The sequence below is a fragment of the Delphinapterus leucas genome, chromosome 3, assembly GCF_059928025.1.
Source record: "Delphinapterus leucas isolate spDelLeu-1000000601 "Yukka" chromosome 3, BTC_Dleu_Yukka2, whole genome shotgun sequence".
In the NCBI taxonomy this organism is placed as follows: Eukaryota; Metazoa; Chordata; class Mammalia; order Artiodactyla; family Monodontidae; genus Delphinapterus; species Delphinapterus leucas.
In genome coordinates, this window is record NC_143131.1 from 162,737,599 (window position 1) to 162,760,992 (window position 23,394).

General features: G+C 38.3%; 1 long non-coding RNA gene and 1 pseudogene across 4 annotated transcripts in view; both read left to right on the forward strand.

Annotated features, from left to right (window-relative positions):
• The window catches only part of LOC149749912 (uncharacterized), an 83,409-nt gene that overhangs the window by 37,468 nt on the left and 22,547 nt on the right, over positions 1 to 23,394 (forward strand). The gene's annotated exons all lie outside the window — the stretch shown is intronic.
• Positions 1,812 to 12,796, forward strand: LOC149749913 (calmodulin-A-like; annotated as a pseudogene).

A 23,394-nucleotide genomic window follows, 5' to 3' on the forward strand; every position in this document is an offset into this window, starting at 1 on the left:
GTTTGGGGAGAAATATTTTGTAAAAGAATAATATGGACAGTAATGATAATCACCAAAGTCATTCGAGGGAGTGCCTGGGAAAGGGCAGGTGGGGGAGGATGTGGGAGATTGAGCAGCAGTTCACAGAAAGCTTTAGCTATATCTCTATATCTGTGAAGACCTAGTCCATTAAAAACAAAAAGTTTTGAGGCAAATTTGGCAAACTGAATCTGTGGTGTGGTGAATATATGAATATACATTACTTTTTCCCCTAGGTAAGTTTTAGTCTATTTGAAATATTCTAAATGTTTAGAAATTTTAAAATTGCCCTTGCAGTTATTTTTGCAATGTGTTTAACTTAGCAGCTTTGTGAAATGTATGGCGACACAGGGTAAATTGCCCTATACTTAATATCTCCAGTGGTAACAAGGCATGATTTAGAAATTTCACCCAGAATTCACCTCTGTAAACTCTGCAGTAACGAAGTAGTTAAGTTCAGGACTTCTATATTGATCAGGATTGCTTTGAATATAATTCAAAGATTAGTGCTAGAGGAATACACACCTGTGGGAAGGCAGAGTGAACTAAGAGGACTCAGATCATCTATGGATTCACTGCATATTTACATTTTTATATGTTTACAGTGGAAAAAAGTTAAGTTGCACAATGAAAGCATTAAGAAATATGCTTAAAACTTCCTGCTCAACAAAAAATGCTATAAACAAATTTAGTCAACTCACACACTGATTTTAAAATCATTAAATCTGAAGACATTGCCTCCATTTTCTTGAGTTTAGTTAGGACGCTTCTGGCTGCTTAATATGAATTTTCAGATTTAAATTGGAGTAAAGAGAATGAATGAAGAATATGTATAAAAATTTATAGGTATCTTTAAAATTTTTTCTATTAGTTTTCTTTGGTTACATTTAGATATCATGCCAAAAAAAAAGCAAGTACTAAGAATGGAAAACAAAGATTTTTCAGCTGAGAGGATTTATGACTTTATTATCAAATATGTAGTCAGTCATTCAAGCAACAGTTAGTTATTGAGTATCTGCTCTGTGCCAGGTACAGTTCGAAGTGCTGAGGAAGGAGCAGAGAACAAAGTAAATGAGAAACCCCTGCCCTCATTTTATTTATGCTCGAAGGAGGAAGGGGTAGAACTTACTTTCTCATCGTCTAGTGCCCATATACAAGGAAACCTACTAAATGGTAATTGAGAATCTTTGTGGTTTTGGGAAGGAAAGGGGTGGGGGGAGTGCACTGAATGGGATTTCTTGGATAACCGTAATTACAGAAGGAAAACACGCACTGGCTTCTCCTATTATATAAATGAGAACGTTTATAGTAATTTTCTGAGAATGGCATTCTCAAATGTTTTAAGTGCAGAAGAAGAATAAATGGTCGAGTCTGCTTTTCAGCTGTGCTATGACTGCCTGTTTTACTCTTTTTCCTTCCCAACTCTACTGAGCTTATTACTTAATTGATGGGTTTTTCGTTTTCTTTTTTTTTCCCTGAAGAGTAAATTATTGTCTTTATTCAGTAAGGAGTTCAAGTGAAATGTAAAGTCCTCTTTTATTCAACTAACTCTTTACTTTCTTGTTAAGACCTCCTGTGTGTGTCAGGCACGGTCCCAGGCTCTGTGTGTTCAGAAATGCACAGCTCCTCCTCCAGGGGGTCTGTGGTCTAACAGGCCAAATGCCAGTGCCAGTTGTCGTGCAGCATGGCAGGTGATCTTAAGGAGGGATAGACATAGTTCTGAGTGAGCAGTCCTGCCTGAGGTTCAGAATCTGTGTAGCTGGAAGATTATTTTCGTTGTTGGGGCTTCAAAAATGAGTGATGGTTTCCCAGATGTGAAGTGTGAGGTGAGCTTCCCAGCAACTTCACAACCCCATGACTCCCATCAGTCACTCAGTGCATTCATTGCCTCAACGTGCCATAGCTTCTGTATGTCATTCATTCGGTCATTCATTTATCCGTTGATTTATGCCATCAAATTTAGTATATGTATTATACTCCTTTTGTGGGCCATTTGCTAAGCAGTAGTGAAATGTGTAAGAAAGATGCTGCATTTACCTTCATTTTATATGTCAACACCAATGGCTAGAGTTATTGGCATGTAGGCATTCTAATCCAAAGATTTTTCAATTCAAAATATTGGGTTGGCCAGAAAGTTCCTTTGGGTTTTTTGTAACATCCACGGAAAAACCCGAAGGAACTTTTGGCCAACCCAGTGTGTGAGTTATTATAGTCAGATGGGTAACATGACTTGGTTTTGAATAGAAGTACTTAGTTATACTCTACAGTGAACAAGAGCATTTAGAGGTTATATAATGCATCTGATCATAGTATCGAACCTGATCAGAAAAACAAAGAAAACAGAATTCTTCTGGAGCTTGCTTTATATACTTGTGTCCACACAATCCAAATAATTCCCATTCACTACAATTCTGGGAGAACATAAGAGCACACAGCAATTTTAGGTAGGTTATCTTGTTGGTTCTGACAGCGTCCCTATGGATCATGAATATAGACTCCATGACTTTTCCAGAAACATAGGAATAGTATGTGGGAGAACTCTAACTTGATTGTAGTGTTCACTTCACCATGCCCATGAGAGAACTCTGAAATTCCTAGATGCCTCTCATACTTCTTTTTCTTCTGATATATCTTTTTATAGTTTTAAAGTAACGTTTTTTTCCTTACATAGCTTTCCTTTAACAAGAAGGCAAATATTTTCTTTTTTTTTTTTAAGTAAAATAAGTAAAACAGTGGGGTAATGTAGCTACCAATATAAAAATGTTTACATTTCTAAAATATGGTAGATTTAGGGAACTGTGAACATAGCCATTTGTGTGTGTGTGTGTGTGTGTGTGTATAGAAATATAGCTTTAATAAATTAGATTTCGTCACAAATGCAAAATTATATTTTTTAACATATTGATATTTCACTTCATCATATGATATAACCACGTGCTGAAAATGAAGATGAATTTGGAATTTCAAAGACACACGCAAAAGTATAATCCATCAATGGTCCTCATTCTTCTTGGTGAATCCTTCCCTTTTAGGATATTTCCTTTCACTGAAATGACTGGACATAAGGCATGTCAATGCAAAACATAAGTGAAGAATTTAGAGAAGCTAAATTTTACCAGGGGAATAGATGGGAAGTAGAGATTAAGGAAGCAGGGAGCCATTGAAAAATGTTGGGTGGAATTGAGAGGGGCTTAATGTAGCTTAAGGGAGATGGGCTTTCAAGAGAGCTCCGAAGTCGGACGAGTGGAAACAAGAAAGTGATAGAGAGCTATAAGGAAGGGTCAGCAACTGTTTAGTAACTGTGCACCTCTGCAAGACCCCAGTGCCTGGTGTTGTGGACTCAGTGGAGTTCTCAAGATTCTTGAGGTCTGGAAAAACATGTTCTCGTCAGATGAGAAGAAAAGATCTAAAAAAGATAAAGCAAGTCTGAGAGGTGGAGTAGAAATTGAAATTTAGGACTATTGTTGTCAGTGGCACACTATGAGCAACTTTTAAAAGCCTTGATAGGGTAAAAATGCACTTTTTGGCTTTTTAAGAAAGCATACTATGAAGAAAGAAATAATTGATCATATACTCAGAGCTAAGCATAACTATTGGCTTGCTGTCCCTCCCATAACAACCAAAAATTGAGGGGAAGGGAGAGCAAAGATGCTGATCTTGTGAGCTTCAGATTGCCACAGCAGCCAGCAAACAACGATTGGACCATGGATCAGTATTTCAAGCAAACAGTCTTGACTGTTTTACCAGCATAATCCCAGGATCTTCACTTTAAGCCAATGTTCTTTGCCCTAAGAGAGCATCATGCAAAGCATTTGTTTCTTTGTGACTGAAGAACAATTAATTTAGTTCAACTCACTTTGTTGAGCATGTACTATGTGAAAAAACCATACCTAGTCCATAAATCGTAGTTCTCCATGATCATAACCACTGGAGGCTGCTGTTTCAACATACCAACAGAGGCAGTGAATCTTTAGAAGCAAAACAATCTAGGCCAAAACAAATTAGTAAAGGTTGTCTGAGGGTAAGTGGTTTTTTTAAATTGATATAAAATTTATATCCAGTGAAATGCACAGTTGAGTACTCTCTTCTACATGATTTTTTTTCTACCTTGAATTCTGTGAAACCAGTTTGCCCTGGTCTTTCTCCTACACCTTTGGCTATTCCACCCCTCTCTCATCATAGTTACCTATTGCTTCACTGAATGTTGATATTCCAATGTCTGACTCCTTCTCTTCTCAGGTTACGTATTCTCTTTATACTGTGTTGCTTTCAATTACCTCATCAGCATCACATCTACAAATCTAGACCCTATTTCCCATCTGCTCCATTCGTATATATCCAGCAAGCAATGGGACCTCTTTGCTTAGTGGTCCCATAAGCACTTTAAATTTGTCATGTGCAAAAATGAACTTATTGCCTCTCACTACAAACATGCTTTTAATTATGTTTTCATTATTAGCACTAATGAAAACATACTATTCAAAACAATTCAAGCAATCGAGCACTTTTGTGTGATAAGGGATGTGTCAAACATTATAAATCAGGTTACCCTCTTTTGGGAGAACTGATAGTTTAGCCATTTATTCACTCCAAACCTGGCCATCATTCTGGAACTTTCCTCCTTCCTCATTGCACCCACCCAGAATCCTCCCAAAATTTCACCTCCCCCTCATCATCGTGGTCCTTGCTTCTTTCTCTGGAATCTCTCAAATCTGTTTCTTTGTCCTTGTCAAAAATCTTTCTACTTTCTTTCCAGACTTCCACACAGGGAGTATTGTTACAACAGATTCAGACTCTGTTCCTTAGGCATAGAGGTAACGGAGGGATGAATTCTGATTGGAGATTTACTCATCAACCATGTATTGAGTTTCTGTTAGGCACAAAATAAGTCTATTAAAGTAGCAGAACAGAATTAGTCCGAGTGGAGCAAGCGAGCTGAGTGCTTGAGTAGTCGAGTCCCGGAGACCGGTAGCGCTTGCAGCATGGCTGACCAGCCTGACTGAAGAGCAGATTGCAGAATTCAAAGAAGCTTTCTCACTATTTGACAAGGATGGTGATGGAACTATAACAACAAAGGAGTTGGGAACTGTAATGAGGTCTGTTGCGCAGAATCCCACAGAAGCAGTTACAGGACATGATTAATGAGGTGGATGCTGATGGTAACGGCACAATTGACTTCCCGGAATTTCTGACAATGATGGCAAGAAAAATGAAGGACACAGACAGTGAAGAAGAACTTAGAGAAGCATTCCTTGTGTTTGATGAGGATGGTAATGGCTATATTAGTGCAGCAGAGCTCCGCCATGTGATGACAAACCTTGGAGAGAAGTTAACAGATGAAGAGGTTGATGAAATGTCAGGGAAGCAGATATTGACGGTGATGGCCAAGTAAACTAAGAAGAGTTTGTACAGATGACAGCAAAGTGAACACATTGTACAGAACGTGTTAAATTTCTTGTACAAAATCGTTTATTTGACTTTTCTTTGTTTGTAACTTATCTGTAAAAGGTTTCCCCCTATTGTCAAAAAATATGCGTGTATAGTAATTAGGACTTCATTCCTCCATATTTTCTTCCCTTATCTTACTGTCATTGTCCTGAAACCTTATTTTAGGAAAATTGATCAAGTAACATGCTGCATGTGGCTTACTCTGGATATATCTAATAAGCCCTTCTGCACATCTAAACTTAGATGGAGTTGGTCAAATGAGGGAACATCTGGGTTATGCCTTTTTTTTTAAGTAGTTTTCTTTAGGAACTGTCAGCATGTTGTTGTTGAAGTGTGGAGTTGTAACTCTGCATGGACTGTGGACAGTCAACAATATGTACTTAAAAGTTGCACTATTGCAAAACGGGTGTTTTATCCAGGTACTCGTACACTATTTTTTTGTACTGCTGGTCCTGTACCGGAAACATTTTCTTTTATTGTTACTTGCTTTTTAAACTTTGTTTTAGCCACTTAAAGAAAATCTGCTTCTGGCACAATTTGCCTCAAATCCATTCCAAGTTGTATATTGCTTTATTATCTTCACGGTGCTATGTCCCTCTCTAAATCATCTAGTTTATTATCTGGTTTCCTACTTTATAGTCTTTCTCCACTCTCGTATGTAAGCTTGCTAAGGACAGGGGTGTGTTCTAACTTGTTCATTACTCCATCCTTATTGTGTAGATACAGTGGTAAACACACAGTAGGTGCTCAGGAAATATTTGTTGCATGTTAACAAGTAATCTTCCCTCCAGCCTTAAATGAGAGTTTTTGACTGGCGCAGTGATTCATATTCACCTCTGCGGATTTGTATAATACCATTATGAAATGTTGCTGGGTGTGTTATCTGCCTCATAGGGATATAAGGATGTTATAAGGATCAAATGAGATAATGTATATGAAAGTTACTTTGTTAGAGAAACAAAAACTTATAATAGTATTTATGATCACTCTCCTGATTTCACAGATGAGCAGATGAGAAACCTGGAGCCCCAGTGGGTACATAATCACCCAAGGGCATAGATATCAGCTCTTACATCTTCTGCCAACCATCACAAAGATGCTTTTACATATTTTTTCCCCTTTATGCTGAATGTCCCTCACTGAAAGGTCATAAGGATGACAAAGATGTTTCTGAAAATTAGAAAGGGAGGAGTAAAGCCACTTTTTGTTGAGAAAGAGCATGCAGATCAGTAAAAACAGCCACAGGGAACATAGGAATGAAAAATTCAGGGTAGAATTTGGCCTACTGGCCCAGATGGGAATAAACTAGTTGCGATGTTTAGTGTGAAGCTATAGAAAAGTTAATAGGTTTGTGAACAAATGTTCCAAACTCTCAGCTCAGGGTATGATTTCCCAATTCAAGAAACTTTTCTACCCTGAGGGTAACAAGTTTTACTCAGCTTTTGTGCAAAGAAACTGCCACTATTTCATATTTTCTTTTCTTTTTCTGTTTCCTTAATAAAAGTATTCAGTATTACTTGGTGGAGTTCTGCCCTATTGTTTGATATCATGACACTTTCTTCCAGGCAGTGCGGTGTCCTGTCATTGGGAGCCATTGGTGCTAACCAGAATGGTGTACAGTACCAGGGAGTATGCTAGTATATTGAGTTATATCTCATATTCTTATGTAATTCACAAACCAGCCCTTGAAAAGAACTCAATTTTGGACCTGTGTGATGTCATTTGTGGTATACTTAAGCCACACTTTATTTTTAATTTGATATATGCTCATTAAAAAACATTATCTTACTTGCTTTAGGGTCACACAACTAGTAAGTGAAGGAACCAGTCTTCCAAACTCCATTATTTGCATTTTTAAAAATTGTTTAGCATTTATATGAAGGCAAAAATTAACCTTCCAGCTCTGTTATCAATTTCTGTATCCCAGTGGATATACCAATGTCCTCTGAAGTTGCATAGCTCTGATTTGTCATGAGGTGGCAATGTGACAACACCTTGAATTGGATCTATGATGAATTCCCCCACTTTGGTGAATTTCTGAGGGAGCTGTCCAGAGCTGAGTTTGCTATGGAATGGCCACTGAGTGAGGAGGCATGAGAACAGACTTCTAGGGCTTGAATATTTGATTTTATGCACATCCAGTCTTAGCTTCTAGCTGAAGAATCCTAATGTGGAACCCTAGGAGAATTTGCTTTCTGGATTTCAAATACAAAAGTTCAAAGCGGTCAGCTTCTATTTAAAAAGCCCACATGCAAAAGTAAGTGAAGTACCTTGAAATTGCCAGTGAAGAGGTCATCCTGAAATCTACAGAGTAAAAAAATGAGTTTTAGAGGAGGAAAATATGTTTTCAAATAAGGGAATGTATATTATAGCTTTTCAAATTCCATTCATTCAGAGAAAGTGAATAAACAGGGATAAAAGACCTTGAACAAGACTCTTTTTCATGTCTATTTAAATAAGAACTTTATTCAATTTGTGGTACTATTAAATAGGAATACAATATTAAATAGCTTAAAACTTATAGTGGTATTTCTTATATCCAAATATGTGAAAAGAATTTTATATAATTTATTATGGCTCATTCTGAGGTGGCTCTGAAATTATGAATTGTGAACACTGTCTAATACTTTTCCCTAAAATATTAATAAATTTATACTTATATATTCTTAAAAATTCAAATATTATATTAAAATAATGTTCATATTATCATTTAAAGATCTAGAATGTAATTTCCCAGTCTTGATTTTAATTCGATTATATGAAAGCTGAAAATATAAGATTGTAACACTTTTTTTTAGATTGTGGTTATTTTTTAAAAAGTCATTCACCTGTTGAATCATTCAGTAGATACATAGTGGCACATTCCAAGCTGTGGTCCCGTGGTTCCAGCCTCCATTAGACTTATAGTCTAGTGCAGGAAAGGTTAAGTAAACTGAAGCTTAAAATGCACGATAATAAGTGCTATGATGGGGTTGGTACAGCGTATTATAATCACACACTGCAGGATCCTCTTATTTGAATTTGGTGGGGGGGCTGGTCAGAGAGAGTTCCCAGGGAAAGTGATATGGAAGGTGATACCTGAAGTATTAGTAGAATTCAGCCAAGCAAAGAGATGGAGAAGAATCTTTCAGTCACAGTGAGCATAATATGTGAAAGTATGGAGACAAAAGAGGATGTGGTGTTCTTCGAAGAGAAGTTAAATTTAACTAAAAGTTAGAATTCTTAAAAGATAAAACAGGGACTGGGGATAATAAATAAGACTGAGGCAGTAAGCTGAGGTTGTACCATGGAAGCATGAACATCCTTCTAAGAGCATTGGGATTCTGTAGTAAGGTTTTAAATAAGGAAGCTGCCTGGTCAGGTTCACATTTTAGAAAAGTCATTTCAGTGTAAAGAAAAGATCACGGTTAGGTGAGAGCCTAAGTCTAGAGGCTGAGGGACTCTTTTGGAATCTGCTACAGTGGTTCCAGATGATACATGATGCTGGCCTCAACTAGAATAGCACTAAGTGTTGATGGAGAGAAGTAGCTGGAATCATCATTTTTTAGAAGATTAAATTGAGAGAGCTTCACAGCTGTTTGGAAGTAGAGGAGGGTGAGAATATGAGGTCAGGGAAGCTAATTAGATTTCTGGAATCTGCAGCAGTGGTGGCTGGTTCCACTTCCAAAGATAGAAAACACAGAAGTTTGCAAGTAAAGGTAGTGAGATCATTTGGGGGCATAGAAAGTTTTATGTTTCTGTAGGACTCTAAATGAAATGGCTAGCAGAAATTTGGGCCTGTGGATTTTGAAGCTCAGGAATGAGATGTGACCTAGAGATATAAAGTTTAGAACTTTTATCAGGTGGATGGTAATTGAGCATTTAGGAATGGATGATATTACCCAAGGAAGATGTTGAAGAGATTCTCAAACTTTGGGGTCAGATGAATTACCCAGGAGGTGTGATAAAATTCAGAATGCTGGGCACCAACTCCAGAGTCTTACTGAGCAGTTATAGGATGTAGCTCACAAATCTACACGCTTGACAAATAGAGTTCCATGATTTTGATGCAGATGATCCTCTGACCCCACTTTCAAGTAAAAGGAAAAGTGGATCTTGCATAGGAGCCTAAGTAGTATCAGCACATAAAAGATGGACAGAGGAGGAGGAACCCGGAAAGAAGGCTGGTGAAGAAGTAACCATAGGTGTGGAAGGAAAATTAAAAGTATAAAATATCACTAATTACATGGAAAGAGAATCAGTGTAAGAGAAGGAATCATCGACAGGGCCAGAAGTGTTGAGACAGGAAGTAAAGATAAAGGCTGGAATACACCTACTACATGTAACAAAAAGGAGGTCATAACAAAGTTGGCAAGAATAGTTTCAGTAGAATAATGTGGGCTGAAGCCAGATTGCAGTGGGTTGAGGGTTGAATATGATATGAGGATGAAGAGACATGAAGCAGAGACAAAATCTTTTACAAGTAGTTAGAAGGGATGGAGGAGGTTGCTACAGCAGGATATGGGTAGGGGTGAATGTTTTAGGAAGGAAACAGCGTGAGTCAAAGTCTTATCTCACCCTTGGCCTGCTCTTATCTCTAATTTTTTTGGAGCTTTTCGTCTTATCAACTTATGAATGGATATATTATACAATTCAGCAATAAAAAGAATGTGTTGTGTGTTAAGTTTATGTCGAAATTTCTAAGAAACTACCAAATACTTTTCCACAGAGCTGTTCTGTTTTACATTTGGATATTGGGGAGCAAATTAAGGTGCTGCTTTGTGTTTTGTGCATTATGGTTATGCCAAAAAATACTGAAATATGCCTGAATATTAGCCTGACCCCTAGTGGTGGTCCACATCCATGGGGCTAAACGTGGAACTGAGTTTTTTCTACGCTTTCCATCACATGAGCTGCCACTCCACCTCCATCGTTTCTTGCAAACACATAACAGTAGAGAGATGGTGTAAATATGCCCAAACAAATTTAGATGGGGTACTGCGGAGTCCAGTGGGGCAGAAGGAGGGAAGTCCTTACACCCTGCTACCTGCTTGAGATCAATACCTGCTGTCATAGCTTCAGCATCACCACCATCCGGGGGACTTTGAGAAAAATACTGAACTTCATTTAAGCTCAATTTCCTCATATTTACAACGACGATTATAGTAATACCTACCTTAGAGTGATTAAGTGAGGTTAAATGAGATTGTGTATGTAAAGCGCCTAACACAGTTCAGCCCAGAGTTGACATTCACGAAAGAGCAGGTGTTCATATTTCATAATGATAAAAACAATCAATAATGTAGTCAAATCCTACAATGAAATTTTATTCATGATATTTTTTTTTCTGGTTCTCATTTGCTTGCATTCCATGTTAATGTTCTCTATTTCAATTGGAACCTCTTTAAATTTAGGACTGGGTTTTATTTGATAAAGATAAAAGCCACAACCATACCAACAATAACATCCTCTATTATTTTAGAGTAACTATATATCAAGACATTGCTAAAATATTTCTTATGTAAAATTTAATGCTGAAACAGTTTTATGAGATAGGCAAAGATCTCAGATGGTCTATGTTAAAGATTTTCATCTGTATCTTTTTCACCCAGACCCCACATCTTGACTCCTTGATGTGCTGGCCCTGCCAGTGGCAATGATAATATCAGTTACAGATGGTTGATACAAGAAATACAAAGATTATGTACAAAGTATTGATATTGATATTGATACTGATATTGATAAAGCTAGCTTTCTTCTCTTTGAGCTTTTCCATTCTAGAAAGCTAGCTCTCACCGAGAAAAAAAGCTACCTCTTATTTAACCCTTGAGAAACAAAAACAGAATGAACAAAAATCTATTTGCTTCTTTTATTACCCCAACGATACTAGGGCTGACTGTTGTTATTTTTAATTATTATGTTTCCAGGTATTTTTCCCCCGCACTCAACCGACTGATTAATAACCACATAATTTCTCTTTAACAATGACTTCTTCAGCTTATGTCAGAACAAATAATGAACATCCAGAACTATAAAGGACAAACCAGAACATTAATCCTTATGTCCCTTATTCATTGGCCAACAAACTTACTAGGCCTCTTACTGAACTCATTTGCGCCCCTACGCAACTTTCAATAACCTTAGGCACAGTGGTCCCTTTATGAGAAGGCACTGTGATCACTGGCTTCTGCCATAAAGCAAAAGCATCTGTAGGCCGCTTTCTATCACCCGGGGCACCAATCCCTCTTATCCCTATGCTAGTAATTATTGAAACTATTAGCTTATTTATCCAACGAACAGCCCTAGCCCTATGACTAACAGACAGTATCACAGCCGGTCACCTGTTAATTCACCTAATCAGAGGAGCATCCCTTTCCCTATTAAGCATGAATCCTCCCACAGCCCTCATTATATTTATTAGTCTTGTTCTTCTCACTTTTCTCGAATATGCAGTAGCCCTTATTCAAGCTTACGTGCTCACCCTGTGAGTGAGCCTCTACCTACACAATGACACCTAATGACTCACCAAACCCATGCGTATCATATAGTAAATCCTCGTCCCTGACCTCTTACAGGAGCCCTCTTAGCCCTTCTCTTAGCATCCCATCTAGTCATATGATTCCATTTTAACTCAACTTTTTTATTATCCTCGGGCTGATTAACTAGTATGTTAACAATATGTCAATGATGATGAGACATCACCAGGGAAAGCACTTTTCAAGGCCATCACACACCAGTTTCATTCAAAAAGGATGTTGATATGGCATAATTCTGTTTATTATTTCAGAGGTTCTCTTTTTTATAGGCTTCTTCTGAGGTTTTCATCACTCAAGTCTTGCCCTTACACTTGAACTAGGTGGTTGCTAACCACCAACAGGCATTCACCCCCTAAATCCATTAGAAGTACCACTTTTCAACACCTGTCTTACTGGCCTCTGGAGTACCTATTACCCAAGCTCATGACAGCTTGATAGAAGGAAATTGTAAGCATATTCCTCAAGCTCTTTTGATTACAATCTCCCTAGTTTACTTTACACTACTGCAAGCCTCAGAATATTATGAAACAGCTTTTACAATCTCAGATGGAGTACACAGGTCAACAGTCTTCATAACCAAAGGTTTCCATGGCCTACACATGATCATTGGCTCTACTTTTCCTCATTGTCTGCTGCCTGTGCCAACTACAGTTTCAAATCATTTCAGATTTGAAGCCACTGCCTGATACACTTTGTAGACATAGTATGGCTGTTTCTATACATCCCCATTTATTGATGAGGGTCTATTCTGTTTTTTCTTTTATTGGGGTAGAGTTGTTTTACAATGTTGTGTTAGTTTCTACTGTACAGTGAAATGGAGTTGAGGGTGTGTTCTTTTAGTATCAATTAGTTGTCTTCCAGTCAATTAGTACAATCTGAAAAGAATAATAAACCGTATAGCATTAACCACAAACATAGTACTAGCTTCACTACTTGTACTTAGCGAATTCTGACTTCCCCGACTAAAGACAGATACAGAAGAATCAAGTCCTTACAAATGCGGATTTGACCCCATAGGATTTTCCATAAAGATTTTCCTGGTAGCCGTTACATTTCTCCCCTTGATCGAGAGAAATTGCCCCCCTTCGGCCCCTGCCCTGAGCAGTCCAAACTAGCAACCTAAAAACAATACTCATCATAGCACTAATCCTGATCTCACTACTAGCAGTAAGTATAGCCTGTGAGTGAACTCAAAAGGGATCAGAATGACACAAATATGATAATTAGTTTAAATGAAAACAAATGATTTTGTCTCGTTAAACTATGATTAAACTCATAATTACTGAGTATCTTTTGTCTACATAAATATTATTCCAGCATTCACAGTTTCCCTTATAGGGCTATTAATTTATTGATCTCACTTAATATCTTCTCTGCTATGTCAGGAAGAAATAATATTATCATTATTCATTATAGCAACCCTAATAATTCTAAATGTCCATTTCACTCTAGCTAGCATAATACTCGTCATCTGACTAATATTCATAACCTGAAAAGCTGCGCTAGGTTATCCCTGCTAGGAATATTATCAAACACCTATGGCACTGATTGCATCGAAATACAAACCTTCTCCAGTGTTAAAATTACTGTTCTAACTATTATATTCATGCCACTAACACGTTTATCGAAAAGCAATATAATTTGAATTCACACCACAACCTACAGCATACTAATTAGTTTTGTTAGTCTTTACCTTTCTAACAGCAGCCTTAACTTTAATCTTCTCTGACCCTCTGTCAGCACCTTTACCAACTCGAACGGCATGACTCTTACCACTAACACTCAGAGCTAGGCAATTCCAGCTACCTAAAGAATCACTGGCTTGGGAAAAAAGCAAACAAACTGTCTATTGCTATATTAATCATACTACATATATTCTTAATCTTAACATTCAAGGCCATGGAAATGATTCCATTCTACAGCTGATTTGAAGCAACACAAGTCCCAACATTAGTTATTATTACTTGATGAGGAAACCAAACAGAACGGCTTAATGCAGGACTCTACTTTTTTATTTTACTCACTAGTGGCATCCCTTCCACTTCTAGTTGCACTAATGTCTATCCAAAATACTACAGGCTCGCTAAACTTTTTAACAATGCGGTACTGAGCCCAAACAATATCTAACTTTTGATCCCATATTTTCACACGATTAGTGTGTAAAGTGGCTTTTATAGTAAAAATACCCCTTTATGGGTTACACCTATGATGTCAAAAATGCACGTAGAAGCCCTTATCGCCTGATCTATGATTCTTGCAGCCCTACAACGCAAACATGGTGGCTACGAATCACAATAATCCTGAAACCCCTAGCAAAGTATGTAGGGTACCCATTCCTTATATTGTCCTTCTAAGGAGTAATTATAATGAGCTCAATCTGCTTGCACAAAACAGACTTAAACTAGCTCATCACATGCGCCTCCGTTAAGCACGTGTCACTTGTCATAGTAGCTCTTCTTACCCAAACACCTTCAAGTTCCATAGGAACTAGGGCCCTAATAATCACCCACAGCCTCACATCGTCTATATTATTTTGCCTGGCAAATTCAAATTATCAGCGTGTTCATAGCTGAAACATAATTTTAGTCCGTGGTCTACAAACATTTCTTCCACTAATGGCAACATGATGACTACTAGTAAATCTTACAGACCTAGCCCTGCCCCCAACAATCAACTTAATCAGAGAACTATTTGTAGTAATATCTTTCTTCTAGTCCAATATCACTATTATCCTCACAGGGGCTAAGACAGTATTACCGCCCTATACACTCTCTCTGTATTAATCATAACACAACGAGGTAAATATATGTATCATACCAACAATATCAAACCACCATTTACATGAGAAAACACCCTCATAACTCTTGACCTATTACCCCTTCTGCTCCTATAACTCAACCCAAAATTATTTGGGGACCTAGGTACTGTAATAGACTTTAACAAAAACATTAGGCTGTGAAGTAAAAGAAGCTTAAATCTCCTTTTTACTGAAAAGCTTAGCCTTTTCTCGGGTGAGCCTCCTCACTCTGGAAAGCTAGCTCTTACCCAAAGCCAGCTACCGCTTATTTACCCCTGAGAAACAGAAACAGAATGAGCGAAAATCTGTTTGCCTCTTTCATTTCCGCAAAGATAATAGGGCGCCTGTTGTTATTTTATTTTATTTTTTAAAATTAATTAATTTAGCTATTTATCTTTGGCTGTGTTGGGTCTGAGTTGCTGCACGCAGGCTTTCTCTAGTTGTGGCGAGCCAGGGTTACTCTTCGTTGCGGTGCGTGGGCTTCTCATTGCGGTGGCTTCTCTTGTTGTGGAGCACGGGCTTCAGGCTTGTGGGCTTCAGTAGTTGTGGCTCGCGGGCTCTAGAGCGCAGGCTCAGTAGTTGTGGTGTACGGGCTTAGTTGCTCTGCGACATGTGGGATCTTCCCGGACCAGAGCTCGAACCCCTGTCCCCTGCATTGGCAGGTGGATTCTTAACCACTGCACCACCAGGGAAGTCTTGTTATTGTTTTAATTATTCTGTTTCTGAGCATTTTATTCACATCCAACCAACTCAGCTACCTCCTCAATGAGGAGAAATGTGGGCATCTGTGACCTCCTCAGACTCAGTATCTCACGAGCGTTTGTTACTCTGGAGAAGAGAAGACACAACACCAGGAATGGCCAGTACCTGATGATTATTCCAATCAGCCATTTGGCAATTTAAGATAGTTGCATTCTTTTTCCCACCCCACCCTGAGCACATTTATTTCCTTTTTTTTTCACTGTAATAGCTGAGTTTCACCCTAAAATAGTCAAAGGATTCTATTCACATTTTGTCCTTGTAGATTAATGATAGTGTTAAGACACACAGTTCCTTCATGGAAAGTAAGAAAGCGTCTTCTTGGCCACATGTGATTAGCACCATCCAGACTTCTGCCTCACATGCCTGGTGAGGCGTGCATTCTCTTCAGTATCCAGTTGTTTTTCAAGAGAGATGTGTAAATTAAAGTAGTGACAACGATGTTAACATATGTGTTAGGCAACAAAATAGATGGCGCTGATGCAGATGGTGTTACAAGTTGTATTTTCAACTTGGGTCTGCATTTGGAAAATATTTCTACTATTTCCTTCCTTCAATGTCATCAATTTTAATGGCTTCTATTCCATCTAATTTTTAAGCTGTAAATATATTCTAGTATTTGAAAAGGAAATCAAAACGATCCTTTGTAACAGAGGCTGAACCTAGTTTGTTTTCTCAGCAAAATTAGTCTTCAGTTTATATGTATCTAAATGCTGGATTATGAGTTCCCAAATCCGTAATTTACCCTAGAATTCTTCAGTTAATAAAAACCGATGTGAGAATAAGTTTGTCTCATATGATTATTAAAAAACCTCTGAGCAAGCATTTAAATATTAGGAGATTTCATATAAAGAAATCTTCCTTTGGGCTTCTCTGACAAATCAATGGTTTCGAAATGCTTTCAGAGACCTGAGTAGGGCCTGGACAAGTCATACGCACTAACACTCTCCTATCAGCCTGAGAGCCCCTGGACAGTTTTGACTTTTGCTTAATATCAGTGGATATTTAGTCTACTGAAATATTTTAATCCATCTTTCCCTGTAGAAATTTGAACCTAAATTTAAAGGGGCTTTTCTAATGCAGTTCAAGCCAACAGGTATAATTCATTTTAAAGGTAATTTTTAGGACTAGCTTCAAAGTGTCTAGGCAAACATTTATTTAATTTCCTATGTTTCTGTAGAAATGATAATACCTAACAAATATTACTTACTCTTTGTCACATGCTGTGGTTTACATATCTCATATTTTAATTCTTACAACAAGCCGTAAGGTAGGTGCTAAATGCTATTATTAGTTTAACAAGGACAACCTGAACCTTCAAGAGGTATGTACATTGCCCAAGGTCGCAAAGCTTGCAAGAGGTTGAGCTGGGAAAATCTTTTCTCTAAAATTCATGTTCTTAACCACTCACTGTCTTACTCTGACATATATGTTCTAAACTAGTTTCAAATGTATCTTTAAAAATAATTTAAATATGGATACTTTAAAACACATAAATATATAAATAGGGATATTTATATAAAGAAACATTTATCCTCGTTCTGAAGTAAAGGCTCCAGATACTCTCTGCTCCCTATGCCCCCTTTTAGGTCACAAAGGGACCTCTTTTTATGCATTGTCCACCAAAGGGGTCAGGGTTTGAATTCTCCCCTAGTCTTTTCCTTTTTTCCCTGTTGTAAATGAATTACGTATATGCCCTGAAGTAATTAGCAAAGACGCTGTTGTTCAGGTGAATTTTAAAATAATTAATCTGACCTAATACCTGTCAAGAATAATTAGGAGAAAATATGTCCTCCCTGAGCAGCTCTTTCAAGCTAAGATGCTAAAGCACGATGTCTCCTGTGTGTGCACTGCATGTGCACTGCGTGTGCACTGTGCTAAAAGTGAGAGGGCTAAAAGTGAGAGTAAATCTTAATGGTTTTAGAGGAAATGCTAAAATGATACCTCTTCAATTGCCACCTGGGCATCAGCTCTTCAGTTTCTATATCTGAATAAAAACAAGAAGCTGAACTAACGACAGGGATTCTGACATGAGTGATATCAGTGACTCCTTAAGACATTGTGGTTTGCAATTAAAACTTAAAAACTAATCCCTCCTCTTCCAAAAGGCTTTTGAATGAAGTCACATGCCCCATTTCACAGCCTGTTAATTTTCTTATCATAAGAGCTATTCAACTGTCTTCTAACCCTCTCTCCCATCCCCTACCTGTCCTTTTTTAAATGTTTAGCATCCTTAGTAATCTAATTAACTGGTGAAATTTCTCATGTAATAACCAAGTCCTAAGCAGTATGTTTCGAGAAAGATATTTTAGGAAAAATCAATAAGCAAGCTTTACCCACAGATGCAGTTTGTCAAGAAGGGGAGATAATCTCTGGCTGCAATGACGGCAGGTTTGAATATGATGACATTTGCTGTCCATGATTGTCTGGAGCCCTAAGCACTGCTCTGTCACTGTATAGCAACCTCTCTGCATGCCCTCTAACCTTGCCTTCTAATATATTAAGGGGCTTGTGGAAGAGGAGAACACTGGAGAACTTATATCTCACATCGCCACGCAGTTCAGAGTTAATAATTTCCTTATTAAACCTATGAACCCTTCACGTTTTGTAGTCCTGCCTGCCCAACCCCCTTCTAAGTTAGTTTCTAGGCAAACCAATAAACATGGAATTACATTAAGCTCCTTATTTCAAGGCTGCCGTTCAGGATTTTGCTGCATATTTGTTGGCTCATTTATGGAGACTGCAGCATAATATTCATTAATTCTGTTTAATCTCCAGTACTTCAGTGATTTGATTCTCAACCACATTACCTATGCCAGTTTGTCCATGTTTAAACCACCCCAGTGCTGTGATGCTGTTCTATATGTTGATTACCCAAAGGTTCTGTGAGCTCTAGTCTGGAATCACAGAGGCAGATTATCCACCATTTCCAGTTCTTGGTGATCACTCAGCACTTGAAGGTAACCTATTAGAAAATTTAAAATTTCAGCATCTGTCTTGAATGGCCAACATATCTGTAGCTGACTTTTAATAAGAAAGAATGTGCAGTTTAGGAATAGTCTGAAAAGGTAAATAAGCATTTGCAAAAAGAAGGACATTGTTTGCTTTGACAAATTAAGGTTTTGATGTGAAAAAGAGGTTCTTGGAAATATCCCTTTATTGATATGAATCAAGGAATTGAGGTTTTAATTTCAAACTTACCCAGCACTATGTGAGAATGAATATTAATCTTCCAGCAGAACTGTTCTCTGTTTTGAATGTTGAATGTTTTGAGACATTCTCTAAAACACTCTTGCAAGTACTCTCTCGCTCTCTCTTTCTCTTTCTCTTTGTGTGTGTGTATGTGTGTGTGTGTACATCTACGTCTTCACAACCAAACAAAAACATAAATTAAATGTTTACTCTCTAGTTTCATAACATAAAGTAATCACTGATATTGGTCACACTGAAGGGTGGCTTGGAAAGGAGAGAAGTGAAATCCTTTCAAATGCCGATTCAATATCTTTCCTTCACCTGCTTTCTGGTGGGGAAGGGTGTATAAGGCTGGGTGAAAAAAGTCAATTGAGTAGTTTTTGCAGGCTCAACCAAACTGTAATAGTTAATAATAGTTTTACTGGCAGGGTCTGGAACGGTGGTGCTCCTGTGTGTCGCTGGTGATGGAGGCTCTGCCAGGATTTCTCATTGTGCCCCCATCACTAGTGACACAGGAGCACCACTGTTTCAGACCCTGCCAGTAAAGCTACTATCCGTCACTGAGAATTTGCGTGCATCTCTTCTTTTTTTTTTTTTTTTTTGCGTGCATCTGTTCTAACAGCTAGTATTACTTTTCACTTCTAAAATTACCGTGAGCCCTGTGATAGGATAACTTGAATCAGTAGAACCACAGAACACTCTTCACTGCCCGATGTGTGCACATAGTACTGCAGATTCCAAGGATTCTACAGTCATTAAAACAAGAAAGGGCCCTACCTCCATTCAGTTGTTAAAGTAGCAGGGAAAACAGACATAAACTATTGCAATGAGTCTATTAGTTATGCACATGTAAAGAAAGGCAAAATAGAAATTCAATGGCTATGGAACACACAGTAAGATCTAAATTACTCTAGCAATGATGAATTATATTTTTTAATTTATTAATGCTTATTTCCAAATGTTAGTTTGTACAAACATAAATCTGGATTTCATGTTACACCGAGGGAACTGTGTACAGAGTAGGCTAGTAGACTCAGTAGGTTAAACTGTTTCTTTCTTTTATATATATATAAATATATATATATATGTATATTTATGTATTTATGTATGTATGTGTGGCTGCGTTGGGTCTTCCTTGCTACGCGCAGGCTTTCTCTAGTTGCAGCGAGCAGGGGCTACTCTTCATTGCGGTGTGCGTGCTTCTCATTGCGGTGGCTTCTCTTGTTGTGCAGCACGGGCTCTAGGTGCACGGGCTTCAGTAGTTGTGGCTCACGGGCTCTAGGGCGCAGGCTCGGTAGTTGTGGTGCATGGGCTTAGTTGCTCCGCGGCATGTGGGATCTTCCTGGACCAGGGATGGAACCCATGTCCCCTGCATTAGCAGGCAGATTCTTAACTGCTATGCCACCAGGGAAGTCCCTAAACTGTTTCTTAAAATAGGTGTGTTTTTTTTCCTTTGAGCTATCAGGGTATTTAGAAAACATTTCACCTAATCCTTCTCCAGGTAAGGAGAAATGTCTTATCCAAACTAATAATACCATCTTTTTAAATGAATGGAATATTTAGTGTATACTAGGAACTATGTTATTCTCTACTTTTAACCAATTTTTATTGTGAAATTTAGTATCCTTAAGGATGAGTCTATAATAAAAGATATGTAGGTCACTGATTTATCAAAAGAAAAAAGAAAAAAGACACGTATGTAATGCCACTCAGGTCAAGAAATGGATAATTGCTTGCTTCCCAGATTTGCTGAGCAGCCCAGCCTACTTCTGACTCCATTCCTTCCCCCCTCCCTACTGCCCTTCTTCTGAGGGTCATGATTATAATTTAGCTTTTCTTTATAGTTTTACACATTCACATGCATTCAAAAATGATGTTTTTTAGGGCTTCCCTGGTGGCGCAGTGGTTGGGGGTCCGTCTGCTGATGCGGGGGGCGCAGGTTCGTGCCCCGGTCCGGCGGGATCCCGCGTGCCGCAGAGCGGCTGGGCCCGTGAGCCATGGCCGCCGAGCCTGCGCGTCCAGAGCCTGTGCTCCGTGGCGGGAGAGGCCGCGGCGGTGAGAGGCCCGCGTACCGCAAAAACAAACAAAAATGATGTTTTTAAATGTACTTTTAACTTCAGATAAACTGATTTGTAGTAGTGTATATGCCTTTATGTCTATCTTCTTTCACACAACTCAACATTTGTGATAGTAATTCATGTTCTTTTTTGTAGCATTACCTTGGCCATTTTCATTCTATTGTATGAATGTATCACAATTTATTCTACTGTAAGTATTCTAAAATTAATCCATTTTAGAATAAATGGCATTTGTTCGTCTGACTGATATGAATAGCATAACTCTAAATAGTCTTGTGCTTGTTTCTTGGAACACATATGCATATATTTCTATCTCCTAATTCTCAAAATTTGGTGTTATGCTATATCCCACACTCATGTTTCTGTAGAATTCAAAGATATATTCTTATGAAAGAAAGTTGGAAAGGAAGGACAGGCTGAGGTAACATAACAGAACCAGATGTACTGAATTGGTTGCCTGATTGCAGTCTCACAGATTTTTGGTTCAGTATCTAATGGGTTAAGCTGAGTTCCTTCACGTGTCACTGAAACAAATGAATAGAAGAAGTAAATGATCAGTGTCATCTTTATCGTTACTAATTCTTTGTTTAACCTTTGGTAATATGGGTGAGATGCAATGCCTTCCTGCTCTTATGCTTGGTTCAACCATTTTTATTGCATTATTTCTGTTCTTTTGTCTGGCTAAGTTTTTCCCATCACAGAGTATGCTGTTCCCTTTGCCCGAAATATGTTCTTATTGTAAAACATTGGTCGCATGACTAACTCCTTTTGTTATTGAGGTAAAGCTGACGTACAGTGTTAGTTGCAAGTGTATGACCTAATAGTTCAGTATTTGTATACACCGCTAAGTGATCACTATAATAAGTCTAGTTACCCTCTGTCACCTTACACAGTTACAAACAATTTTTTTTTCTTGTGATAAGAACTTCTAAGATTTACTATCTTAGATTCTTTCAAATATGGAACTCCTCCCTTCCTTCTCAGGATCATTTCATCTGAACTCGGAAATCTTCTTTGATAGTCCTACCGCCCCCAGTCACTCTCTATTACATTTACCCCTTATAATTGCTGTTAGTTAATTCATCTCTTCAATGGTTATCTTGTTTATAGTTTATTCTTTTTTCTGGTCCCTCCTTTCCCTGCCTTCCAGAAATATAAGCACCAGGAATCTCATTTCTTTTGTAGAACAAGTTAGCTACAGTATGTGGAACAATACCAGTTCATAATAGGTGCTCAATAAATGTCTAATGAATAAATGGAAGAAAGGAAGGTAGAGGTTTGGAAGGAGGCCAAGCAGTAAAGAGACTATTTGCATGTTTCAAAAATGCTGTAATTCTTCATGACAGGTGTAAAAGAGGAGATTTGTGGATTCAGATCTTACAAGGAGACTAAGCAATCAAAGATACCAAACCATTGAAGGTTAGAAAGAAGCAGGGAGCTCAGTGTTTCCACACAGTGAGGCAGACTGAAAGCAATAAGGGAAACCAAAAGCCCAGGACGGTGTGTGACTGTCATTCCAATGTTCTATATACCTCTTTGCCAAGCTATACATACATGAATTCCTAACAGTCTGACTAATGTTCATCTCAAAGAAAGAATCTGAGTCAAAGTGACCTCAGGGTTACTAGCCATGGAAACAGAGGAGGGAGAGTGTGGTCATTAGACGCTGTTGTCAAAGAACAAAGGAGGGACAAAACATAGAAGTTTGGTGCTCTCCCACATTGATTTGGAGGAAATTGGCCAACATCCAATGTGAGCAAGGCAGTTGGGTAACCCTGGGAGAATGAGTCGTCTTGGCAGGCTCGCAGAAGTGCCTGCTTGTGTCGATCATCACTGTAATGACAGATACCAAGGGTCAATATTTACAAGGGTCCACTAGGATGAGTAGTAAGATGAGTCTAGGAGTGGTCCCCAGGAAATCACAGAGCAGTGAGGCTCATAGAAGAGGTATAAATTCCAGGAGTTGACCAAACTGTTAGCTATAAAGGAAATGTATATTTAACACATGAAGAAAAGAGAGCCAAGTACTACTGTAGGCAGATCCAATAGGAATGTAATATAATACTTGTGGTTACAGACAGGGAAAAGGTTTAAATATCTGTAGTGTCAAACTGCCATATATTAACCCTTTAGTCAAACACGGTTTCTACCCATTTAGGCTATTTTCCTTCCCTGCCAAAGATGGCAACTTTCATTTTACCATGTTAGTGAGTAAGGGAAATGACTCATTTTACAGACAACTTGGCAAGACTATAAGTAAGAAAAGGAGGGCATGAACTGTGTCCTGTAGGTAACAAAATGCTTTTCTAAAGTCATTGCTGGGGAAATAGTAAAACATTACAACCCAGGAAGTCCAGGTAAATTATATGAGAGAGTAGTCAGTAGATGTCACAGGGGAAAAATACAAGCATTTCTGAGAGGAAAAGTAAAAGGCTTTGATGTGATGTCTCTGACACCTAAGTGGAGCAGAGAATCTGAGGCAGAGATCCATGCCTCTCATTTGTGAGAGCTCAAATAGGGAGGGTTGTGCTGAGTAATTTTGCTTGGCAATGAACTTAATACCTCCCTCCTCTTCCCCTCCCCCCAC